The 10,651-nt window shown below is 35.5% G+C and overlaps 1 long non-coding RNA gene across 1 annotated transcript; it reads right to left on the reverse strand.

Annotated features, from left to right (window-relative positions):
- Window positions 1-742: 742 nt before the first annotated feature.
- On the reverse strand, window positions 743-10,265 carry LOC131606908 (uncharacterized). Its single transcript, XR_009285110.1, has 7 exons — window positions 9,862-10,265; window positions 9,489-9,754; window positions 9,231-9,318; window positions 8,167-8,316; window positions 7,964-8,097; window positions 7,487-7,887; window positions 743-1,129 (listed from the first exon to the last, which is right to left on the reverse strand). It is a non-coding gene; the product is annotated as an uncharacterized LOC131606908 (long non-coding RNA).
- Between the last annotated feature and the right edge of the window lie 386 nt (window positions 10,266-10,651).

The following is a 10,651-nucleotide window of genomic DNA, read 5'->3' on the forward strand; positions in this document are numbered from 1 at the left end:
AAAGAAAAACAGTCTTTTAATAAATAAAATTTCCTCAGTAGAGTCAAAATCAACAAAAACAGTTAGCCTCAACCTTGGGCTTCATACAAGGCACCAAACAATAAAACTTCCCTGTCAAGAGTCAGCCTCAACCTTGGGCATTGTACAAGGCAGATAATAGAGTCTCCCCAGTGAGTTCTTCATCATTCAGTAGCCACAACCACTAATAGAAAAAACACTTGTTAAGTCGGTTAAAAATGACTTCTTAAGTCGGTTCCGAGCCTGACCTAAGATTTTCCGACATAAGAAGTTTTGACTTCTTAAGTCGGTTTTGGACCCGACTTAAGAAAATGTTTTTAAGTCTGTTAATTTGCAACCGACTTAATAAGTATAGGCTTTTATTTTGTACCTAACTTAAGAAGTTCCTTTCTTAAATCAAATACCTGACAGGCTTTTTTTCCACTTCCATTTTACTGCAAGCAATTCTAAGGAGCCTCTACAAAGCGGCTTTTCGGAGCAAATCTAACAACGGGCAAACCAACAATTTCAACAATTCAAAGTAGCAAGTACAAGGAGCAATATTCAATTCATAACTAAATTAATTCTAAGGAACACAATAGTCACTTGTTAAAGAAACCGAATTTACATATGACTTCTCTAAGTTTTAAGGAGCACAACAACAATAATTACATCATTTCAAATGAGCAGGCACATCAACATTCAAGGAATCTAGTGAGCAAAATTTAAATCATAAACCTGACAGTTTGAAGGAGAAAAGTCTAGGACATCTTTTTCATAGTCAATACTTGCATTGTTCTTACAAATAGAACATAATTATATTAAGATTGACAGTAGCTTCTCGATGTACACATTCATGTAGACATCTATATCTGGGTCAAGCTTGATGTCTCGAGATTGACAATAGCTTTTTTATGCATCTCCAAAGTAATGTGTCCATTGTTGTTAGCCGAAGATGTCTCGGGATTTTCCTTTTGGTCAGTAGAATTCATCTCTTAAATGGGAGGAGGGTTGCAATGGTCATTTGTGAAAAACTATTTTTCGAGAGCCTTCCTTTCATCTCACTATGCTCTTGACACAAGGTGCACCAGTGTAAGCGGCAGTGTATACAGTATGTATTACAAGATGAATTCTGCGATCATATGTTCCAATCACAATGATTACAAGGTGAAAGAATTACATTTGAAAGTTTTGGTTCGTATGTTACAACTATAAAAAAAGAATCAGAATCTGAAAAAAATCTAAAAGCACTTCAAATGAGAAGTTGTTTTTAGTAGCTTCTCTAGAAAATCAGTTTATATAGCATGCTGTCATACCCTAATTTTTGACCCCCTGAGATGACATATCTTCAGGATTTTCATCAGGGCAAGACAAGTACCCAGAGCAGTCATTTCTCCATCTGGTACCTAATCGAGGATGCTCAAAGACAAGAAAGCTCAGGCAAAGGATCAATCAATACAAAGATTAGTCTCTAATACAATCATAGGGCCCAAGAACTTCATTTTTTCTCATCTATGATTGATTAGACATCCAGTCATCTGAGTACAGGTTTACTCAGGTCACCAGACTAGGGTTTTGAGCCTATCAAGGACTGAAATCAGGGATCACATTTGGGAAACCCTAAAAAACCTCAGAGGGTCATTCAAAGACATCAATCATCTTCAAATAACTCATATGACAAGATCTACTAGACATCACACTTCAATTCAAAGTCTACAGTCATTATTTTCACATGGTCGACAAATTAGGGTTTTGACCTAATTCACCAAGATAGTTGACTTTTAATCAGGGCATGAATCCAAAACTCAAGACATGATTCAAGGATCTCTACTACCTCCATATAATCCATTTATATCATCCATTTGGGGAGAAGATCTTATTTCTACACAAAAGCCCAAAAATTCACTTTGTCAGGAAAAAGTCAACTGTGAAGGATCATCATTGACTTTTAAGGTTTTTGGTCAAAAAGTGACTTTCAAAGATCAATATCATCAATATATGGATGTCAAAGTCATTTGGCCAAAGAAATTCAAAGAAATTCATCAAGGAGCGAAAAGTCGGGAATTAGGGTTTTTGAAGGCATGGTGAGATCTCAAAATTTCACCTACACAACTCAAAAAACTTCCAACATGAAAGTTGTAGATCTTGCCAAATAAAACAACATCTTACAAGGGAACTTTTTTCAAAAGATCAACCATTTATGAAGTTTTGGAAAATTTTGAAGTTTAGGTCATAAACACTTAGAAATTTTTCTAAGTGTTTTAACCTAGTTTTCTTCCAACTTTGGCCTCATTTTTCACAAATTTCCCAAAGGATTCTGAAGAAGACATAAACTAATGATTTAAAGTAGATGTTTAGGGCTTTCCAAATTGTGTTCAACCTTCTCAAAATTCAATTTGAGCTAAGAGTTATGCTTGTTCAAAGTTGGCCTCATGAAGTGAAATTATAGGTCATGCATCATTTTGGAACTTTGAAGTTTTGTGCACATGACCTCAAATACAGATGCTACATGACCCATAATACATCTGCAAACATGCCATGCATTCATTTTCACCATGCCATGATAATTGAAGAAGATTCCTAAAACAAGAACATGTGATTATGTAATGATTACATTTGAGAATTTATGGCAAATTGATGAATCACCCAAGGAATCTTCTCACCAACCAATTAGAGCTCACTTTGCATCTGAATTGTCCCCTAAGATCAGATAGAATCAATGGATAGGGGAGGTGGCTCGAAAATGCAATGATCACATTTGGATATTCTTTGAAATTTCTTCATGGCTAAGAAACCAAACTTACTTCACTAAGCAAGCTCACTCTCCCAATCAGTACTGAGACATTTGCCTATAAATAGAGGCCTCATTCTCATTCAAAAAACACACCAAAGCAACCATATTACTTGCTTTCTCTTTCTCTTCTCTTGTTCATTGTTTTTCAAAGTTCTTTGGCAAGAAGAATCGATTTCTTCAAACCAGAGCTTATCTTTGGGAAGTGAGCATTCTAACATCTCAAGGGAGGTCATTTGAGGTGATCCAAGCACCTGGATCACTTCTGTAGGTGGAGGAACACCATTGTTGCTCTCACTTTGAAGCATCTGCAGTTGGAGGTCCATGGAGTGATTCAGAAGGTTTCAAGGCAAGCCAATCATCCAGACACACTCCTCAGGTCATAGTGAAGCTAACCAGATGGCTGCAGCTCATCTGTAACTCGAGAATCAACACCCTCCATGTTCACTTGAAGCTGAAATCGAGGGAGGTCCATAGAACAAATCAGGAGGTTTGAGGTCATTACAAGCATTCAGTTAGCATCACTGAGCCACAAGGAAGCTTTTGGGATCATTCATACAAGCCCAGTTGCTCTCTATCATCCTCACGATCTCCATTTTCAGAGGTAAGTTTCTGAACTCCCTCTCTTTAATTTAAGTACTCTTTGTGAAATAGCTCGATTCTATCTTGTTCAGCATCATCAGAGGATTGAAAACCCTCTATCATCATCCATTTATCTTTCAGTATAGTCATTTAATTTAATTTTGAAATTTTAGGGTTCTTCACGATTTCTGGTAAATTAGTTAGATGTAGTTAATGATAGTTCATGTTAGTTACATATTTAGAATCGTGAGTGAATTTAGAGCAAGTTTCATGTTTACATCGTTGCAAATGGTTGAGAAACGAGTAAGTTCAGAAATTCAAAAATGGAGAGCTTGAGGTTGAAGACGAAGATGGTGGTGGCGCGCAAATTTGAATTCTCAGGGGAGAGTTTATTTTATTTTGAATGGTGTGCGTTTTATTAACGACTGAACAACTTGCCCCAGTGGCCACCTATACGCCCTTAGTCTCATCATGCCACAAGTCTGGGGTTCGAATCCCCCTCGCCCCAGACTTTTTGCTTCATTTATTTTTCAATGTTTTGCCACTTGTTTGAAAATATAATAAGTTGGAAGTGCATCTTAAACAAACTGCGCGCGTAGCCCAGATGGTGGGTGTTTTGGCCAATGACTTGGAGGGCGTGAGTTCAACCCCTCTAGGTGACAAAACCATTTTTTTATCACTTTTCACACTAAATTTCTTCACAACTTCACATAATTATTTAACTCATCAAATTAAATCATTTTCACTTCATTTTTCACACACTCTTCATTTAACATATCTATTTTATGAATAATCAAAAAAATCATAAAAATGTCATTTATTTTATATATTTTTATTAGGTTTAAAATAGTATGTTTTAAGTGTTTTCTTAAATACTTTAAATATATATATTCACTTTGTTTTAACCTAATCATTTTGTAAATAAATTTTATGATAAAACCCTAATTGTTTAGGTCTTAATTAAGTAAAAATCTTTGTTTTTACCTTAGTTAAGTTGACTTTTGTCAATTCTCAAAACTGTTTTCAATCTCTGATTAAATCAAATGATTAAGGTTTTCAAACAACAAAACCTTATATCATTTCAAATCATTTCCAACTGTTTTTATAACCAGTACTGTAAAGTATTGGGCCTCTAATAGAGTGTAAGTCCCAAAAACCTTCTCTTCTTAGCTTGTTTTCAAAACTGTATTTTCAAAATCTTCTTTCTGTTTTCAAAACATTCTTCTGGTATTTGAAGGGCATTATTCCCGGTGAAACTCTTCAGATACCTATGTGACCTTTGTCCATCTTCACTTCTTCTGTTTTCAAAAACCATTAACTGTTTATCATATATATTCAACTGTTATCAACAAAACAACAAAAATACTGTTGAGGCTCTGTACATACTTCTTCAAAGGCCTCCACTCCATCCAGGTTAGGCTTTACAAGCTTTCAATTTACAGTCTTTGTTTAAATTACTGTCAAATATAAACTGTACATATATTTGTTTAGAACTACGTTTGAGTGTAAACCCTAGGACAGTTAAACTATATATATATTATAGGAATATGACCTAGGATTGAGAATGTCTTCCCGGTGAAGGCTCTTTCCTAATTAGAGATCTGTAGTTCAAACCCCCAAGATGAATTATTCCCGGTGAAACATCTTGGCAAAAACCTTAGAATCCAAATAATAGGACACATCCACCCAAAGAGGAATTATTCCCGGTGAAACCTCTTACCCATTTGCTTAGAGCCAAAATAAGTTCAAAACTACATAGCTTTCTCTTGTGCTATAACAAGGACCCTCGATTAGCCTCCTCTTGGGCTTTGTACAAGGACCCACAGGCTTCTTAAAAGCATTTCCAGCTTCCTCTTGAGCTTGTATACAAGGACCCATCAGGTTTCTTATAAACATAGGAACAGGTCTTTAGTCACCTTTTAGCCTACCCTGGTGAGTTTCTTCCAATTTAAACCAGACTTTAAACAAGCCAAGTTTGTCTCAATTTTACATTGAGTACACCTTTTGGAATGAGAGACATGGACAGTCTCTGTCACCCTTATTTTCATCAATCCTCCTTAGTAGAGTCTAGGATCCATGTTTTGGTCATCCTCAGCATTGAGTCAGCCTTCATCTTGGGCTTTAAACAAGAAGTCTCCACTAGATAATCTTTCTGCCAATCCTTTCATCCTTTAATAATTAATGGAGTGCTACCCAAATTAATCATTTCAATAAAATCCCTGGAAAGGGTTAGCCTCCAACACATTCTTTTATTCTTTCAAAACCCCTGGAAAGGGTTAGCCTCCAAAAATCAGTTAATAAATAAAATAAAGGTTCATTTCTCTTAGGAGATAATTTCCCCAAAAGAGTCAAAACCCCTGGAAAGGGTCAGCTTCCAAAACAACAAAAAAACATGATAAAGTCAATCTTTCACAAACAATTCACCAGCTGAGTCAAAATCCCTGGAAAGGGTTAGCTTCCAAAAGAAAAACAGTCTTTTTAATCTCCAGTAGAGTCAAAACCAACAAAAACAGTTAGCCTCAACCTTGGGCTTCATACAAGGCACCCAAACAATAAAACTCCCCCTGTCAAGAGTCTGCCTCAACCTTGGGCATTGTATAAGGCAGATAATAGAGTCTCCCCAGTAAGTCCTTCATCACTCAGTAGCCACAACCTTGGGCTTTGTACAAGGCAGATAGACCATATTTTCATGTGTCAAAGATTCCTAACACTTAGGATCTTTCCCCATAGAGTCATCCATACTTAGTTCATTTAAGAGTCTGCCTCAACCTTGGGCTTTGTACAAGGCAGAAAATAATGTTTTCCCTAGCTAGAGTCAGCCACAACCTTGGGCTTTGTACAAGGCACACAAAAAATAGAGTCATAGTCTAAAAAACCTTATTTCCTCAATAGTCAGCCACAACCTTGGGCTTTGTACAAGGCACACAAATAAAGTCTCCCTAAGTAGAGTCAGCCTCAATTCTGGGCTTTGTACAGAACACAAAAATACCCTGTAATTAACCCCCAGTGGAGCCATCTCCCAGAGTTAAATAATACATTAATAAATCAATCAAAAAAGCCTCAAGCTTGGGCCTCATACAAGCCAGCTAAAGTCAAATCTTTTATACAGTAGATAGACATAGCTTATCTCTATAGAGAGATATTTTTACTACTCTACCACATTCAAACAAACATTACATTTCAATTTCAATTTCAAACAAGTCTCCCATTTAGGATTTTGAAAGGCATGAGCTGGCAGTAAAACCCAGACATGTGCTAACTTTCCCTAATTTGGACGAGCATCTTTCTTTCATTTAAGAGGCATCTGACTGGCATACTTGTACACACAAGTAAGGTCCCCCTCTTGAATGAAATGAATTCAGTTATTCTGTCACTCCTTTACAATGTTTGTGGTAGAATAGTACAAATACCTCTCTGTAAAGATGATTTCATGTCTCTTTACTGTAAACAGAGATTTAATTTAAGCTTCACCCTTGAGCTTCAAGCAAGGCACCAAAATAATTAATTTCCCTAGTTAGTTCCCCGAACTACATTAAGCTCTGACTTCCACTAGGGATATGTAGGCATGAGGTTCACAAGGAATCTCAGCGAGCTAATAAAATACCAAAAATAGTCAGTCTGTCTATCTGTCTTTTCAAATCAATTCAATTCCTTCTCCTAACACAAAGGAGAAACTTTCCCAATCATTAGCAATAAACACAAACACAAATGACACAGAGAAGGTTCCTGTAGAGTACTACAGATATGTAGGGTGTTTAAACACTTCCCTATGTATAACCGACCTCCCGGACTCCAGAATTTCTAGTCTAGGTGAAATCCCCACACTTAGCAAACTCCTAGGGTTTAGTTGAGATCTTTTTTCCCCTTTCCTACTCGTAGGACAAATAAGAAAGTTCGTGTGATATCGTAGGAAGAACTGAAATAAAATTCATCCCACCACGGGCGCATTCTCCTTCCAAATTTCGCGTGAAGGGTCTAGCGTGCCGTCCTCCCAAGTGAAACGGGGAGGTAAAGAAAACGACACCACACATGCGTTTAATTCTCTGGTGAAATAATCAAGATCGTAATATTAAGCAATAAATAATCTCAGGTGGAACTGGAAAATGCCGAACTTACTTTATCATAGCGACAAACTGGAAGGCAGCGACCACAGCCGTAGCAGCATTCTGTTATGACATCGTCCTGGATGATGAAGCTGTAGAGGCATGATGAAGCTGTAGAGGTGTTTCATAGAATATTAATATTAAATTCCACTTGTATGTATCTCTATAGCATCAACTTCATTTCTCTTGATCAGATCAACAGTTGTAATAACATCCCTAACATATGTTACATCTCTTGGATCAATATACGAAAACAATATTCATAGCAGCTAAAAATATTGAATTAAATAAATAATTTAGAGAAAGCTAAGACTTAATTATCTCAGGTGGAACTGTAAAATGTTGAACTTTATCATAGGGACAAACTGGAAGGCAGTGACCACAGCCGTAGCAGTGTTCCGTTATGACATCGTCCTGCATGATGAAGCCAATTAAACAATACAAGTTTTATAAAATAGATTGAGTGTTTAAGTAAAATCAAGTAAAAAACCTTCATTACTCTTGGTGCTCCGGTATTATATAAAACTTGCGAAGCAGATTTCGCTTGGAATGAGATTGCATTTGCAGGGCAGACATTTTCACAAGACCTCGAACAATCAACTGGACAGTCCTTCGGATCAAATTCTGTTAAGAATGCATTACTTAGATTAAGCTAAGATAGTTAGAAAACAAGTTGAATAAGAATTATCTTACGAGCTTTGTGAAAGTGAAGATTTTTATCATCGTTGACATGGATCATCACCCATGGCTTTCTCAGGTGGCATAAGATGTCTCTTACAGCTTCAATTCCTTCATTCACAACACTCACAACCAACGCATCAGCAGCACAATCAATGCAATCAACTGCAACCATATAATTCAATCCAAGGGTGTGTTTGGGTATATAACATAATTTAATGATTGTGAATAGGCTATTTCTAAATAAAAGAAGCTATTTTCATAAACAACTTAATATATACAAATTCTAAACTATTTTCATACAATTTCTAAAACACTCACATAAATGCTTAAGCCATGTTTTGTTAGTAGATTAAGTCTATATTCATCTTTGGATTAAGATTGATACTAGATTTTAATATTAAAAAAATCTAATATCAAATAAATGATTAAATAAAACTATGATTAATAGAAAAGGTAAATTAATACACATAGTAATTAACAAAGATATATAGAAACAATGGTAAGTTATAAATAAAAATGTTAATACACATAGTAATTAACAAGTTTCTTACAACATGTTGTGAGTAATATAACCATATGGAGTCACTTATTAATCTCATTTTTATGTCTCTTACATCTAGCATTCTTATATTAATATTCTTATATCAATAATAGAAGCCAGTACAAATGGCATATCATTAACATTTAACCTAAAATTCACAACTTGCTACTCAATAATTGTGTCTTTCAATAATGTGTCTAGCACAAAAAATTAACTAAGACAAAAAGCTGAAATGGAAAAAACCATGCATGGATCCCCAGTCCACTCCACCACCTATATATGATTTATTTCGTTCAATTCAAATTCCAATGACAGGAACTTGAAATGGATGATACAAGTATTAGAACCAAAATTTGTTGAACTTGGTTTCTTCAAATTACCTGGTCCCAAAAACAATTGAAAGTGCACGTAGATAACAGTAAGTTGTATCAGACATCTGGTGCATTCAATTAGAAAATATTGTATTCCAGAAAATTTGAACTCAAAAATATAACACAGATGTAAATTTAATAACTATAAATAACAAATGACATACCTCCTGCAAATTTGTTTAGAAGATTTTACCAACTTCTTTAACCAACTCTTGTGGAACTTGCTTTCCATCCATATCAAAGAGTGCATAGCTGTAAAAAAATTATGAACTTCAATTCAAAAGTCACATACCCAATAATATATCCATACTGCCCATTGCCAACCTATAATCTCTTTCCATCTATACAATAAGTTTACATTCAGTTTGCATTCAAATGTGAGAAACCAAATAATTTTGTTATAGATGTAATTACAAAATCACCTTTCAGATTGTAGTTCATGCCAATGCCAACCTATAATCTCGTTCCATCTATACAATAAGTTTACGTGAACATGTTCCGTCTGTGAAGCAATGTTCCTGTCGAAGTCTTTGATATAACAAAATACATGGCATCAAGAAGAAAATAAGTATGCAGAACAAAATACTTATCGAAAGTTTTGACGCCATCTCACTAGCTTCAGCACTGCTATGACCATCAACCCCCCACCCCCAAATTCCAACTACAGTCTCCCTGATCCCCATCGGGCCTGCTCCAGCATCAAACACATAGAATCAAAAATAAATCTTCTAATGAAGCCTCTGGAACACAAAACATAAAAGAAATTTTAATAGTTTATTAGGATGGAATGCGAACATCGAGGAAATAGAGAGTGCAATCATCTTGTGATTTTCTTCAACCCTGGAGCATTGAGGACCGGTAACACGTTGTAGTTTGAGGAGCAGAATCGGAATCGAAGAGTCTCCAACGGGAGCGTTTTGGAGATTAGAACACCGTCGGAGCACCGCCGTCTTTGCAAATCGTCAAGCATGTGGATGAACCACCGTCAGCGAAGGGGACTGTGGTGGAAAGAAGAAACCCTAAAACGAAGGATAGGTAATTTGATGAGATCCTTCTAATCACGTCTAAAATTCAAGTGCCGAGTTTTTTTTACAAGATTTCAATTGTAAATAATTTTCCAATTGCACCAAATCATATAGTTAGGTCAGGGTCGAGGAAGGAAGGTCATGACGATGATATTGTGTAGAAGAAGGGTAGAAGAAGATATATGAAATCCAATTTTATAAAAAATATTTTATCGATTAACAGAGTTTTTTTCTATTAAAAAATGAAAATAAAAGAAGGAAAATTTTGGGTCTAATTTTGTTAACTTTAACGTACAGGGTTCGATTCCCTCACCTTACATATCGAACCATCATCTTACATATTGAAATTTAATATCATAGAAGTAAATAAGATTTCTTAAGTCAGATAGTTGATACCCCGACTTAATAAATAAACTTTTTAAGTCAGTTAGTAAACATAGCTGACTTAAAAAATTTAATGCAAATTATTATTTTTTATTTAATCTTTGCTAAGTTAGTTTTAAATGTCTCCGACCTAACAAAGTTTTAAATATTTACTGAATTGCCACCGCATCGCTTCT

The sequence above is a fragment of the Vicia villosa genome, linkage group LG5, assembly GCF_029867415.1.
Source record: "Vicia villosa cultivar HV-30 ecotype Madison, WI linkage group LG5, Vvil1.0, whole genome shotgun sequence".
NCBI lineage: Eukaryota > Viridiplantae > Streptophyta > Magnoliopsida > Fabales > Fabaceae > Vicia > Vicia villosa.